The 16076-nt window shown below is 41.2% G+C and overlaps 1 long non-coding RNA gene across 1 annotated transcript; it reads left to right on the forward strand.

The window, feature by feature from the left end:
- The first annotated feature begins 12736 nt into the window (after positions 1-12736).
- On the forward strand, positions 12737-15031 carry LOC119865834. The gene is made up of 3 exons (XR_005378205.1): positions 12737-12856; positions 13682-13750; positions 14905-15031. It is a non-coding gene; the product is annotated as an uncharacterized LOC119865834 (long non-coding RNA).
- Positions 15032-16076: the final 1045 nt, after the last annotated feature.

Below are 16076 nucleotides of genomic sequence, written 5' to 3' on the forward strand. Positions count from 1 at the left end.
TCAGCTCCTTGAGGGCAGGCATGATATTGCATTTATCCAGGCCCAGTGCTAGGAGCAGAGTGAGTATTCAGCAAATGCTTGTCTGATCACTTTTGTCAAGCCTGAAGCAGGATTTGATAGTTATGAGCTGATTAAAAATTTTAACCTACTTTTCAGCCTTTAACCAATGTTGTTTGAACTCATTTAATATACTTTTAAAGAAGTGGGTAGTATTTCACCTTCCTTTATATGATGCTAGAGAATGCTACAAGAGAACAATACTCCATGCCAAGTCACTAAGAAAGACATTGTCTTCTCCTCATTGAACAAGTATTCAACATTTCGAAGTGAATATGTTCATGTCAATAGGACACAGCATCTCAAATACTGAAAACTAAAATTTCCCATATTTTCTGATTGTTGGGGATGCTAAGTACCATAAAAAGGACTTCTCACGGCCCCTGGGTGGCTCAGTCAATTTTAGCGTCTGACTCTTGATTTTGGCTTGGGTCATGATCTCAGGGTCCTAGATTCAAGCTCCAAGTTGGGCTCCATGCTTAGCAGGGAGTCTGCTTGAGGATTCTTTCTCCCTCTTCCTCTGCCCCTCCCCCCATTTGCATTCTCTCTCTCAAATAAATAAATATTTTTTAAAAAATAAGGATTTCTTCAGGCTTATTTTTCATATCCGCAAAATCCTTTGAAACTATTTACTCAATGTGACAAAAAACTACAGTAAGTAGTACTAACTTTGGAAAAATTGCTCTACATCAGTGAAAAGGTTGAAGTTTATAGTGTGTCAATAAAAAAGTATATAAAGTTCAAAAGTTCAAAAAGAAATCTATGAATATTGGCAGTCCTCAATTTAAACAAGTTGCAATCCAAAATGCACTTATAAATTGTTGTTGGGAATGTAGAATATATTTTCCTATGAATGCAAAGTTCTAAACGACAGGTAGGGTTAGCTGTGTGATGAGTTAGAAAGGTATTTGGCCAGAATCCCAGTCACTGATGAGTCACTCACCTGAGTGATCTTAGGTTCTTCCTGCTGGAGCAGAAGGCAAAGAAAGGTGGCAGGACAAAGACACCCTATTTGTTATTTATAAGCCATTCTTCTGGGTCTACTGACATGAATCAGACAATATGTGGGCCACAAGGATTCTCTCGAATGAATGAGACCTGAGGCCCAAGGCTAGACAGGAGCCTCTTTCTTTTCTGACCACCCCTTTAGAGGCTGCACTGATCCTGGTTTTCTGTAGAGTGAGCAGGGATGGTGTATTAGTTTGCTCAGTTGTATTAGTTTCCTCGGGCTGCAAAACAAAGCACACACACTGCAAGGCTTAAACAACAGAAACTTACCATTTCATAGAACTGGAGGCTGGAAGTTCAAGGTCAAGGTGTCAGCAGGGTTGCTTCCTCCTGAAGCCTCTCCCCTTGGCTTGTGGATGGTCATCTTCTTCCTTTGTCCAAACTTTGTCTTCCCTTTGAGTATATATACAAATTTCCTCTTCTTACAGGGACAGCAGTCATATTGGATTAACGCCCACCTTAAAGACCTCATTTTATGTTAAATAACTGTTAAAAGCCCCATCTCCAAATAAGGTCATGTCCTGAGGTACCAGAGATAAGGACTTCAACCCATGAATTGGGTGGGGGGGGGGCAGTCACAATTCTGTGCATCTCAGTGCTCATTCCTCTTCAGAACGAAGGAGCAAATAGGTAGGTCTCCAAGACCTACCTATAGCAGAACTGGCTTAAGATACCCAAGCCTAGGACTTCTCAGGGTGGGTAAGGAGCCCTTCCAAAATGAGAGGAAGACCCAGGCCTGTTCATACCACCTATGTGGGAGTGAAAATATCTGTAAAAAGGTGAAGAGATGAAAAAGATACCCACAGACTCTGTTCCTCTCTTCTAAGAGAGGATGATGTCAACAAGAATATGTCATGGGTTACCAGAACTCCAGCCAACAGGCTCCTTGGTTTTGACAAAGGACATTATAGATGGGAGAAGTGAAGAGCAGGAGCCAAGTGGGGGACACATGTGAAGCCTAGAGCTATCTCAGGAGGATGGAGTAAATCACTGAGATTATTTTCTTAGCTACACAGCAAAAGCTCATTTAACAAAAAGTAGGTGAATTGTATTAAAAGTTCTAGGTCTCAAGATGAGGATGAGGGCATGAGTCGGGACTAGAAAGTGAAACCAAATAGGAAACAGTATCCTTATCCTATGCACTGTTCAAGATTGAGCCCTTGAAAACTTTGGAAAATAGATGAATTTTGATTTTGCCGATTCTCTGTACCTTTTTCTGAACTTCTCTATTCTAGGGTCATTTATTTCTATTCAGATCTTCAGATGTACCCCCCTTTCAAAATTAGTTCTTACACTCTCTTCCTGGCCAAAATTCCCTCATTCCTTCATGACACTGTGTTATAAGGAAAGAAATGGGTTGAGCTAATTCATCTAATGCCAACAAATTATTCAGAAGTATTTCTATTTTAAAGATCATCTGAAAATTTATGTGAATCTATAGGGGAGAAATTGAGGGAAATACAATTGAGGGGGATTCAGCCAGGAATGCATCAGCCCAGGGACCATGAAATACTCACCTTTGCATCCCTAGAACCAAACACACTTCTAAAATGCAATGAATGTCTGTAAGTCTGTATTGAGCAAGGTCAACACTGCATGCTCCACTACACTCCTTCGAATAGTCCCTGCCTTACACACACATTTCCTTTTTCCATGTCTGAAAGTAAATATTATCTGAAATCTCCAAACAGGCCTTGTGCAGTGGCAGTGGGAGGAGCAGAAAGGACAGGCAGGTTTGGCTACCAGAAGCCATTTAATACAAGCATAGCCACAGCTGACCTCTTTTCATGCACCAAGCAATGCTCTAGGAGCTTTATGGAGAATAGCGCATAGGTTCCCTCATGAGAACCCTGCAAGGCAAGAAGCTAAGGCACAGAAAGGTTCAATAATGTTGTCCCCAAAAGACAGAGATGTGATTCAACTCAAGCCATCTAGCCCCTGCCTCTTAGTCTCAGACCTCTGTGTCTTTGAGGACATGTGTGAGTCAACTATACACCAATTAGATAGATACATAGATGATAGATAGATAGATAGATAGATAGATAGATAGATAGATAGATAGATAGATAATAGATACATAGATGCACACATACATAGATACAGTCAACTATATATATATATATGTTTATGTGTGTGTGTATATATATATATATACATACATAGTTTACAGTCAACTGTATATAGAGATAGAAATACAATCATGTATATATCAGTTTGTTAAGACCAAAGTCAACAGTGGTGATGAATTAATCAGTAAATAATTATTGAAAAGTTTCCATATGAAAGATTCAGTGAGGAAGTAAACAAGGGTGAGGAAGTTGAATCTTCCTTAGTACCTGGATCAGGAAAGTCTGTCTTCTCAGGGACCCCCTTCTCAGCCTTAGGTACAAACAGGGTAATAATTACTGCTCCTACAGAAGCCACTACTAGGCCACAGGGCACCATGTGCAATCAGCATAAGGTATCCCTTTGAGATCTTTGAAAGCAGAGAGCAAGGTAGATTTCCATCTAGTCACCCCTTAGAGATACTTTTGGGCTATTCACAACCCCTCACTCCCCACACCCCTATCTGGAGCCTCTCAAAGCCTATGTTCTTTCCAGGAGTCCTGGAGGTTTCCATGAAATTAGTTTTCTCTATCTGGTATTCTCCACATCATTCCTCCTCAGACTTCGCTTGATATGAACACTGCCCCTCGGAGCTTCTTGGGGGCCTTCATGGTCTGGATCTAGGATTCAGCATGGCAGCTCAGAAGCCTGCAGCTCAGACACTGTTCTCTGGGGCTCTCCAAGCTGCATACTCTTGAGGTGATCTTCAGTTCTCTATTGTCTCCAAACATTCACTTCTTCCTTCTTTAACTCAACAATCACTGAGTGCCTGCTCTGTGCATTGCATGACCCAAGCCATGCTGTTCTCCATGCAGAAATGGTAACCTTGGGTCCCATTTGATCACCCCCAAGGGTTTCTTACACCCCCAAGATGTCCAGAGTCTTATTCCTTCAGCTTCTGCCCAAAACCCTGGACTCCAGCACAAGGCAAGTACAGGGCCAGGGTTGGTCCCACAACAAAACACTTTATTCTGGTCTTACCATTTCATGTTCTATCAGTTATCTTTTCCTAAATTAAATCCACATTGCTTCTGAGCTTGCATTAAACAGTTCATCATCAGATGCCCAGATAGGTCTGTAACTTTGGCTTTAGCTCAAGCTGGGACTTCTACTTCACACAGAATATTAATAATGAGACAAGAAATAAATATTAGGTCTGCATGCCAGTAAAGAAAGTGTCCCAGGCAGTACAGAGTGGGGGTAAGTTTCAAGGATACATGATCACTTTATGGCTGAGTTTTTGGGCTGTTCCCTTCCTACATGAGGTGTGGGCCCTAATAGAAAAACAAGAACAGCCCATCATCCTGGAGAATGGCTTTGGACAATAGAAGAATAAATCCTCTGCAGCTATATTTCCAATTTTAAAGGTTCATTGGGGAAGAAAATGCCTAAGAATCTGAGACTATCAAAGACAAAACTAATTCCAAACTGTTATGGACATTTTATCTTATTAACAAGTGTAAAATAAAGTTTAAGTGTAAAGAAAGATAGGAATCACAAGTAGATGGTAAAAATGTTGGAGCCACAGTAGAGATGCAGTCAGGAAGAAAAATGAACTTTAGATGCCCCTCCAGCATCTAGACCTTCAGAGCATGTTGCTGCCCACACCAGCACTGTGGGACCTCACTATGGGGGTGGTGAAGCTGGGTAGTGACCAATGGGAACAACAGAGAGCTCAAGAGAAAGTGACCACCACCGGACCCAAGAGCCATGGTTAGGCAAGAGCCAAGAAGGACAGAAGTCCCCCTAGGAATACTGAAGGGACATGAGGTACAGTAATTGGTTTATAGTACCCAGATAAAGGGTCTCTCTCTTCAGAGCAATCAGGGTGCCACTAACCTAAGGTGCCACTAATGCAGAGGCAGTTCAAAAGTGCAGTAGTGAAGTGCTGTGCTCCTGCATCACCTCTGCTGTGGATGAGCTGGGTGATCATGGGCAAATTACTTCACCTGTGGAAACCCTACCCTGTGGAAAAGTCAGCTACAAAAGAGGAGGGATTGTCTCCATTATTGTGAAGACTGCTCTGAGTACTCTAGGCAAAGCTCTTAGGACAGTGTTTAGTCAATCCTAGCCATGGTTACTACAAGCTATTCTTAACTTGCATGTCCCTACTAGTTAGAAGATTATTTCGAATTTTTTCATCACTTGGTTCAATATTCCAACAGTTCACTCACCAATAATTACCTCACTTAAAAAGCGATAGTTTTAATTATCAAATATAGTCACCAAAAGGGCACAAAAGGCCAGTCTGTTTACAGCTTGTACTAGATCTGCAGTCTTTGAGCTGTAGCAATTATCAAAGCAGAGGATTTGGACATCTTACTGGAAACAGACCTCACAGTTCTTGGGCAGGGGCAGGGCAGAAGGGGGTAATTCTCCCACACTTCCTCTGACAGCAGAACCCCCTCCCATAACTGAACCCACCACCCACCCTGACATTTGCTTCCCCAATGCCACCACAGCTGAGCCCAGGCATGTGACTAGCCCAGATTAGGCAAAGTCTTCCCAGGAAAGCTTCCAGAGAAGGCATTTCTTTCAGGTTAAAAAAGATATACATGAAGAACATGGTCTTTGCCAGCCTTCCTTCCTGCTTCTCCACATTATCATAGGAGGAAATGATGCTTAAAGCTGCCACAAGAATCACAGAAACACCAGCTCAGAGCCCAGACATCGTCAGACAGCTGAATAAACCCCAGAAAATACTTATCTCTGGACTGCCTCATTAAGGAAGCAAAATAAAGCCCAGATGTGGCAGGACTCTTGGCCAGATGCACTTTTACTTGAATTGACTTACCTGCATTTACAAGTGAGACACACATGATTCTTGAGACTCCAACTTAGTTATTCAGGATATGATGTGGCTTTGCCTCAAAATGGTGTAAGATCTTAAAAGAGTGACCGAATCACTCTGAACCTCAGTCCCTTATATATTAAATGGAGATCATAATAGGACCTACCTTGGAGATCATAATAGGACCTACCTTGAAGGGTTACAAGGACAAAATGCAACCACACAGCCATTGTTCAGCAAATACTCTGTATTGAATATATCTGTAGCGTGCACACCATTGGCACTTAGCTTGCAGGTGCTGCTGAATGTTTGCATTGGAAACACCCAATCTGAAGTCTTGGCATTTTTTGAAATGAATCCTGTCACCATAGATGATGCAAAGGGATATCATGCACCCCAGATGAAGCTATCACACTATTTACCAGAATCTGTTGGCTTTTGAATAGAACATGTAAAATTTCACAGATTCATGTGTCACAATGATATAGCTAAAGATGATGCTGATCTGCCATCCTAACAACAGGGGACAAAAGGGAGGTCCATGCCCTCATAACCAAAAGAGAGGTAGTTGAGGAAGCCAGCTTTGTTTGCCATTCCTAGATTCCAGGTAGCTCCTTTTGCCTTCAATTTCTAGAATTGCTATTGTCAGTTAACTGCAGAATGTCACCATTAGATGTGCTGATCACTAACTGAACTATAAACTGAATGTCTTTGATCTTTATAACCCATTATAACCCATTTGTCTTTTTAACCCATTAATATTCACTAAAATCTAACAAGTGCTTTGAGTTACACAATTTTATTTTCCTCTAAAACACAACAGAAAGCATTCTTTCAAAGAACCCAAATATTCAGGAATCATCTTTAAACAAATCCATAAGGCTTCTCTAGGAAGTAAATAAGCACCTAAGGTAAGGAATGCACTAAAGGGAATTATGATACCTTTTGAGTAAAACAAATAGCTGGGTATTCAAGTAAAGATCTGGGCCTGAGAATTTCAATTGTTCAATTGTTCTACTCCTATGAGAGCACTGATGTACAGTGCATCCTGCCTCATACAGGATATATGGTATAGTTAGCAACTGTTACTGTTTGGCATGAGTTAACTCACAAAACTTACTGAGCACTTTCTAAGTGCTGGCACCACTCTCAGTCTTTACAGACTTCGTCTCATTCACTACCTACCAAAAGCCTGAGTGGATAAGGATCGCAGTTGCCATCTTATAAATGAAGAAAAAGGATGTGTGCGGGGTCAAGAACCAGCTAGAGCCACCCATTTCAGTCCAGTGCTGCTCCTGCAGTGGTTTTATTACAGGAGTCCGAGCATGGGAGACCATGTTCTCCCTTCTCCTAAGAATCCTCATCAACCTTAACACAGCCAATTCTGTCCTTCCTCAGGAAAAATCTGATTCAAGATCTTACTGTGACCTCCACCCTGTCAAAAAGCATTCAGGCACACTTGCTGATGCTATGGAGGCTTGAGATCATTTTCCTCTGGAATGATGGGACAATTGCATGCAGAGAAGCAAAGGCTCTAGACGTTACATTCTAGACAAGATTCCCATGGCTATGGGTACTTGGAGGCAATCCCCAGATTTCTACTTTATTCTTAAGCAAACAAAGACAAAACCCTGTTGCATACTATTTTCTTTTCCCCTTGCTTCTTATATGCTCTACAAACATCAATTGGGAAATGACTTTTTGGAGTTCTTCCAAGCCAACCCTGGTGGATTGTAGTTAAAAGATACCAAGTAAATAGTTTTGCTTAAAGTCCTAAAGGGAGGAGAAGGTCCTTCACAGTCTTCCCTTGGTGGATTAGCAGTTCATCACCAGCAGCATTGTTCATCTGGAAAACTAGCAAAATTGCTATAAATATTATATCTTGAAATACCCAAAACATCTTTCTAGGCAATAAAATATCACTATTTAGAAAACAAGTGCCTTTCTGCTATTATTTGGAAGTGAGTTAGCAGGCATTCTAAAAGAAATAATTAGGATTTACATATATGTGGTAACTAGACCCAAATTTGGGGCACAATGCCTGTTTTACTTCCCTTTCGTCCTAGATACTAGGCTTAGAGATTTGAATTTATTTCATTCTATCTAAGGTAAGCCTTTTAAGAAGAAATGTTCATTAAGCACCTAAATGTTGATCTGAGGTAAAGCCTTTATATTTCAAAAAGAATCAGTAAAAAACTATTGACTCTCTAAGATGTTTATGATCATTTGAGCCTTATTAGCACCATAAAAGAGATTCACATCCAATAACCAAATGAGGGAGGATAATATGGTAGCTAAAGGGGGTCAGAAGGAAAGGGGAAAGAGCCATCCTACTGTTACATTGGATTGGTCTAGATTCATTTGTTTAATAAATATTAATAGCTTTGGGACTTAGGCAAGCCAATTCTCAGGGATTCATCTTTCCTTATCTTTATTCATTCCACCAATATTTATGGAGTGGCTTAGTAGCAAAACAAAGCCATCTCACCAGATGACCTTCAAAGTCCCTTCCAAACCTAAAGCTTTACAATGTGTCAGTGCAGTCTGCAGTCTCTATCAATGTAAGTATAAGTGTCATTTAATCTGTCACTATTCAATTATTCAATATATGTTAAGTTGTAAGTTTTTATCACTATGCTGAGCAGAGAACAACATTTTTTTCTTAATAGGAAGCCTAGTGTAAGAGCTTCAGTGTGTCTCCTCCTATGCTGTTAGGAAAACAATATATTCTCAAAATAAACATTAATTTCCTGTGTTGTAGTTCAGAGAAGAAAGAATGCAGTGTAAGAGGCAATGTCCTAAGGAAGATGTGGGGCAGGAGCCAACCTCAATGGGTGTAGCAATGGTGTCACGGAGGGAAAAGGCATCTCCATCAGAGGCTGAAAGAAGCACAGTACTTGAGATGAGTAAAGAGCTGGTCAGCCCCACTAAAGCAGAAGATTCTGCTGGAAGGGGGCAATATAATAGATTGAAAGCAGGGTAGAAGGTCTGATGGTTAATTTTCTGTGTCAGACTGACTGGGCTAAAGGACGCCCCATAGCTGGTAAAACATTATTCCTGGGTGTGTTTGTGAGGGGGTATCTGGGAGAGATTAGCATTTGCTTTGAATCAGTACAGACGGGGAAAGAAAAGCATTTTCACCAATTGTGTGGACCTCATCCAACCCACGGAAAGACAGGCTGGAGCAAAAAGGTGGAGGGAGGGTGAAGTTGCTCTCTGCTTGAGCTGAGCCATCTATCTTCTCCTGCCTTTAGACTTTGGCACTCCTAGTTCTTGGGCTTTCAGGTACCAGGTCCTTCACCACCAGCAGCACTGCCCTCTATCATCTCCTGCCATTCCCAGACCTTCAAACTCTAAATAACACAGTGGCTTTCCTGGTTCTTCAGCTCTCAGAAGGCTTCTTGGCCTCCATAACCATGTGGGCCAATTTGAATAATAAATCTCTTTTATATATTTATACCTTCCTTTTAGTTCTGTTTCTCTGGAGAACTCTGATAACACAGAAGGCAAGCAATAGTTGCAGTGCATTTCTGATACTACTACCCAAAGGTAGGTCGAACTTCAGGGATTTAGGGCTCAGTCCTCCACAAGACAGTCTCACTTCAGACACAAGCCAAAAGCTTGGGAGTACTGGGTCACTCACACTTCTGACCAACTAACTGAGAATTTAAGAGTTCCCAAGACCACCTCAGGAAAGCTCCATACTTAAATCACAGTATTATGAAAGTTCCAGATCAAGACTAGCCAAATGAAGAGACACACACAGAGCAAGATTTGAGAGGGTCCCAAATATGTCCTCAGGATGTTTTATCCTCCTGGTACATCAATGTATATCACCAACCAGGAAGCTCACACAAGCTTCCGGAGTTCAAAGTTTTTTGGAGGATTTCATTATATCAGCATAATTGACTGAATCATTGACCACATGAACTCAGTCTATAGCCCCCATCCCCTCCCCGGAGGTCAAGAGGTCAGGCTGGTGTCACCTGGCTCAAAACTTCAACCCTCTAATCACAAGTTTGGTCTTTATGACATGGCCAGCCTTCATTCTAAAACTATTTAGGGATCTATCACAAGTCATCTTATTAGCATACACTCACATGTACCTGAGGGATCCACTATGAATAACAAAGTTGCTCCTATTAACAAATTCCAGAGGTTTCAAGGCTCTGTCCCAGGAATCTGGGATGAAGACCAGACAGATTCCTTATCATTCAATAGTTCATTGGATATTATGAATAGTTAGGGGACTGAAGATACTGAGGACACAGCACAAACATTAAGAACCTCTTTAATCCAGGAAAGGTTTATTTAAATGCATGGAGCACTTAAGCCAAACTTAAGAGAAGAAAATAGCAATTCAGTAGGAATATTACATTTCAATCAATGAAAAATAAATTCAATTAACATCATTAGATTTTAAGGACTATGTGAAGAAAACAAGAAGGGAAGACCAAAAATAGAGCCCATGGATCTATTTTTAAAAATAAATAGTATTAAATAAATAAAAAATAAAAGTAAATAGCATTTATAATAAACTGGGAATTGGAAATAAATATAGTTATTAATAAATATAAATATTTATTTTCTTGAAGAGAACTCAAAATGTGTAAGAGCAATTAGATCATTGATTTTAAGTTACAGTTTTCACAGCTTTGAAGGGGCAAGTGAGGCCCAAGTTCTGAGCACAGGGAGACATGAAAGAGAGGTGGACAGGATTTACCTTTTCCTTAGGAAAATTTAGCACCTGTTTTCAGAGCTCCCCTCCAACTATTTAATTGCCAAATTTACCTTGAGATTGGTTATAAAAATTTGTTTTAAGAAATACAGAATCCATTTTCTCTTCTAAGGAATGATAATCTTCACTTTCACTTCTACAGATGCGGCCTTGGAAGAGGGGATGCCAACCAGGGGACAAAACCAAGGCATGTTTAGACAGCAGAGTACCCATAGAGGGAACTGGATCTAAGAAAGAAGAAAACTAAATACAGATGTCTTTGGTTTCTGGCTTAGGTGACTTCCCAGACAGATAATGATCCTATTAACCAAGATGGAAAATATCAAGAAGTGAAGCAGATATGAAGGTAAAGCTTGTAAGTGGATTTTGTGACATCACATGCAGATGTGCAGGAAGCAGATGTGCAGGAAGCAATTAGAAAGACAGATCTGGAGGTCAAGGGTCCTTGGCAGTCATATGTTTTTAATTACTTGAATGAAAACTCTTTAAATTTAAAACAGTCCCTTTTAACTGGGACAAAAGTTGCTACCCCAAGTTTAATTATTTGTATTTATATTCATGTTTATGTGTATGTACATGTGTGTGGATAGACACATAGGTAGGTAGATAACTAAAGATAGATGATGATGATGATAGATAGATGGTGGATGGATGAAAGGATGGATGGATGAATGGATGGATAGAGAGATGATGGACAGTAGGTAGGTAGATTAGTGTAGTAGCTACCACCTTTGTAATCAACACTTTTGTCAGCCAACTTAACCCAAATTCTTTCTGGAATTCTGTCTGTAGTATAACTTTTGCATTCTTCCCAAACTTCTCTGCTAGTGAAGAAAACTGACAACTAGTAGTAAATTCACATTTATGAAATTCTATGTCTGCCTAGTTCTATGTCAGGCACTTACTCATGTGCTATCTAACGTAATCTCCATTATGACCCTGAGAAATAGGCCTACAAACCCTGTTTTCACAAGTAAGGAAGCCAAAGAGCAGACAGTCCCATGACTAATGAGGGGCAGAGTCAGGACAAGAGCTCCAGACCTTTCTTCCTGATTCCAAGAGGACTCCTCGACTAAACCACAGCGGCATTGGAAAATAACATGTAACACTATAGGACAAGTTTAGACCAGAACTTTTACTGCAGGGAAATTGGTACAACTTCTTAAAACTTCTCTAAGCTAATATATTCTTACTAGTCTGTTTCAAACCAAATGACCAATGCTTTCTTTCCTCAGGAGCATCAAGGAATGGAAGAGCTGAAGTGATTGTGGAAATGTCCTAATGGCAACTAACCTCAGCTGGTGAAGAGATGAGTCTCTAAGAGAGAGAACAGGTGATGAATCCTTTAAAGAAGAATGGGCTGAGGAGTTAAGAGCTTACATCCATGCCAAGAGGGCAATACATTTCTGATGCAAAGGAAAACAAATGTTCAAGTCAACTTTTCTGACTTGACTGGACTCAGATATCCTGCTGCACCAGAGTACAGCTTACCTGTACTTTCTGGAAAAATGCCTATGCAACATTAATTCAACTGAACAAACTGACAGATGGAAGCCTTGAACCAAGGGCTCTTATCCACTGACCCCCAAAGATGTATAACAAGACTGCATTTTTCTTTCTGGTGGTTACTAAATTAAAACAAATTCAACATGCATCTCCTGAGCACATGTTTGTAGGCCAGGACTTGCACTGTGTGCCGTGGGTACAAAATTTTAGTCCCCGTGCTCAGGGGTTTCACTGGACTTCCTCCTGGAACTCTACACCAGAGGGCCCACAACATTGTTCCCTGCCCACAGGGAACTGAGAACCCACTTCGTGTGTGTATAGGAGCAAGGTTGAGATGAAGATAGATATTACTCAAGTAATCCCACAGATAGAAAATCACAACTGTAAAAAGTGCTCTGAAGAAAAATTACAGTGTCCATTAAGAGAGTCTGTAACAGGGGCCCCTAGCAGATTGGGCTTCCCTAAGGTTGCATTCAAAAGGATGAGTAAGAGTAACTGAGGGAAGGAAGCATGGTCATTCAGGGGGTCAGGGGAACTGAAAACACATCGTACAGCAGAAACCAGCAAGTGTGGGATGGCTGGTGAAGGGAAATATTAGAAAGACAACTCTCTGCAGAGCTTCACGGGCCAGTGGGAGTTTGGAGTTTGAGGTGGGTGGCATGATATTTTGAAGAGACAAAGATAGCTGAGAACATAGTGGAAAGTGCCAGGGTGGATCTGGGGAGGCCAATGGGAAGAGCACTGAGCTGAGTCCAGTGGGAGACGCTGAAGAGTGTGGATAGATCCCGGGTATAATTAGAATGTAAGCTCACCACATTGAATTTTTGTCGCATTCGGTTTTTACTATTGGGTCAGGACCTATGTCCTTCTGTGCTTGTACCCCAAGTATGTAAGATAGTATGAGGAAGATGGCAGGGGCAGAGGGTGGGGGAAAAAGGAAGAAGAGAAAAAAAATGACTTTGCCCAGAAAACAGCAATCCTCTGAAGAATCGAAATAGTGGATTCCACCTTGCTCCATAGTCAGCTAGAAGTATGAACTTCTAGAAGCACTAGATATCAATTTTAAAACCTTAAACCCTTTTCATTTATGATTTTTTTAAAATAATTTGATTACAAAGCCTGCAAATATTGTATCTTGTTTACTTTCCATTGCAATGTAAGTTACAATATGAGTGATAGCACTTTTGTAGCCTGGTCTGGGCGTCTGACCCTCATCATAACAGTTATAAAATAATTACAAAAGTTATAAACAATAAAAAGGTACAAGATGAATGAGCTGTGAGTTCCACTGAACTGATTTACAATTTGCTCTTGGTACTTGAATCAGGAACTGCTGGTAACTCTGCTTAGTAACTGGCCTTGCAGAAGTTTCTCCATTTTTTGTGACTTCATTTACTTATCAGTAAAATGGACGGACTTTGGGAAATGATTTGCTTTCTGAAGTTTCTGTGTTAATGTTTCTAACTACCCATTAGAAAGCAGTCTGGCTCCTGTGGACTTAACTGCCCCCCAGTGAATGTGAGACATCAGCACTCCCGTTCCTGGTACGTGATGTTCCCTAACACTTGATAAATGTGAGCTGCCCTCTTTCCCTTGGTTGCTCTGGTGATAATACCACAACCAACAGAAAGGCAACAGGGTGGGCGTAGAGCAGGGAGTCCTGCTGAGTGGGCTGCTTCCCAGCTCCTGAAGGTTACCATGGGGCAGAGGAATGGCTTACAACAGGAATGGAGTGGGAGGCAGGGGCTGGCTGAAGAGCTGTCTCCCCAGATGCCAAACCACAAGAGCACAGAGGTGCCCAGGGTCATAGGCGGCACCACCAGCCCAGTGCCAGAGAGACCCAGCAAGTGTTCTGTTACCTGGCCAGGCACCAGCACATCCTGCCCCTTCCTCCTAGCCATTGTCCCACACTCCCTCTCCTCACCTGACCCAGGAAACAGCAGCAATCCCTGATGCTCAAGAGGAACCCAGAGAGAGGGACACTATTGGAGACAGGGTAGATGGAGCACCCCCAAGTGGTAGGATAAGCAGAATGGTGAGGAATGAAGGGACCCTAAGGAATCAAGACTATGATTGGTTAGAAGAGCTTATTCTCGGGGTCCTGATACTATGATCTGGGCCATGGGAGGAACACATTCACATCCTTAGCTGCTTCCCACTAAACACCTTCAAATGTGAAATGACTCAAGTATAATGCAGAGTAATTCCAGATCTATGACAACACTTTCAGTACTTGATGTATGCCTTCTCTGACAAAAATTGTCATCACATTCGCTCACTGGAAAAAATAAAGAAGTCTTCAAATTATTCATCCTCCTCTACCTTTGTTGCCAGGCATTGGACTAAATATTACTTTGCATACGTTATGTTGTTATGATACATCAACTCTGAAAGGGAGTCTTTATTATTCCCTTTTCTTTGATGAGGAAATGGAAATTCAAAGAGACTAACTAACGTTTCCCAAACAACACAGCTTCGTGGGTAGAAAGGCCTCTCTGTACCCAGGGATCCTGGGCATTCCCCCGTGCAAGTGAGCATTTCTCAATGTGTTGTTTGCACACCACCGTGGTTCACAGCAGAGCAGGGGCACTGGAGGGGGTAACTTGGTATGTTCCGTGGCAAATGCCTATCCTTCTGGGAGTCACATGTTTATGTTTTAATTAATTATGGTAAAGTGATACTACTTTTCCTCTTGCAGTATGATATGAAGTCTCCTCCAAAAAGAAATCTTTATTTAAGTAAAAGAGAGAAGAAAAAAGAGAGGAAGGAAGGAAGATGGAATTAAAGAAAAAACATTGATGGAAAAAATATTCAAGATGTTGTTATTCAGGTAACTGATTTGACAATCCTACACCCCTATGTTACATCATTTTGCCGTGTTCATAGTATCAAACCCAGACTTTGGTGTGTCATCAAAAAATGGTTTCCAATACTGGCTTTTAAGTATTGATGACTTTATGTAATGTATAGTGTTTTATCAGTAATTCTCACCACACAAAACTATAATTCTTATGTACCGTACTTAGTGGCAAAACTCAAACCTATCATGGTAAAGGTTCCATGTTCCCAGTATGAATCATGCTTATTCTGGTCATTCAAGGCTGGGAAATGTCAGAATTATCCAGAACCGATGCCCCGGAAATATGGAGAAAGACCAAATGAGATGGAACCAGAAGTATGGGATCAAAGTGTGGCCAAAATTAAGCAAGGGGTCTAGGTAGGGCAGTGGGAGTGGTTTTATGAACAATGGCATCATAGGAGCTTCCAAGGAGCCCTTCTGGCTTATTAAGCAAACAGGTCCTCCAATCCTTCACCCTCTCTCCAAAGAACTGCTGAGTTAACAAATGAATGGAGAATGCATTGATGAGTCACTCAACAATTCTTATTCATCATTCCCTTCAGTCATTAAGCTGAACATTTAGGGAATATGTAGAGTAAATGGTTCCTGATTTCAAGGGGCTTACACCAGGACCAGAAGATTAAAAATTAACTGTGACAAAATTAGAGTAAAATTTGCCAGAAAAAAGAAAGGAGGAGGAAAAAGAGGGAGAGGAAGAGGAAGGAGCAAAAAGACTGTGAAAGAACTGCCTCAGGTGGAGGGAGGAATCCTTTCTAGCTAGAGTTATTGGAGAAGGTTTCAGGGGAGAGGTAATAACTGAGCCAAGTCCTATAAGATGGCTCCATGGCACAGGTGGAGATGGATGGGAGGATGAACTCTGAGACTGGTCTTGCCAAGAGTGAGCATGATTGGGGTCTGTACCTGCCTTAAAAACCCCAAAACCTGGGGCATGAAGAGCCCAAGAAAACAGAATCCTCAATGAGTCATGCGTTGTTAAGTCTCAGCAATAAAGCTTCTCTTGTCCTCTTAGG

This window comes from Canis lupus, chromosome 25, assembly GCF_011100685.1.
Source record: "Canis lupus familiaris isolate Mischka breed German Shepherd chromosome 25, alternate assembly UU_Cfam_GSD_1.0, whole genome shotgun sequence".
NCBI classification, from domain to species: Eukaryota; Metazoa; Chordata; class Mammalia; order Carnivora; family Canidae; genus Canis; species Canis lupus.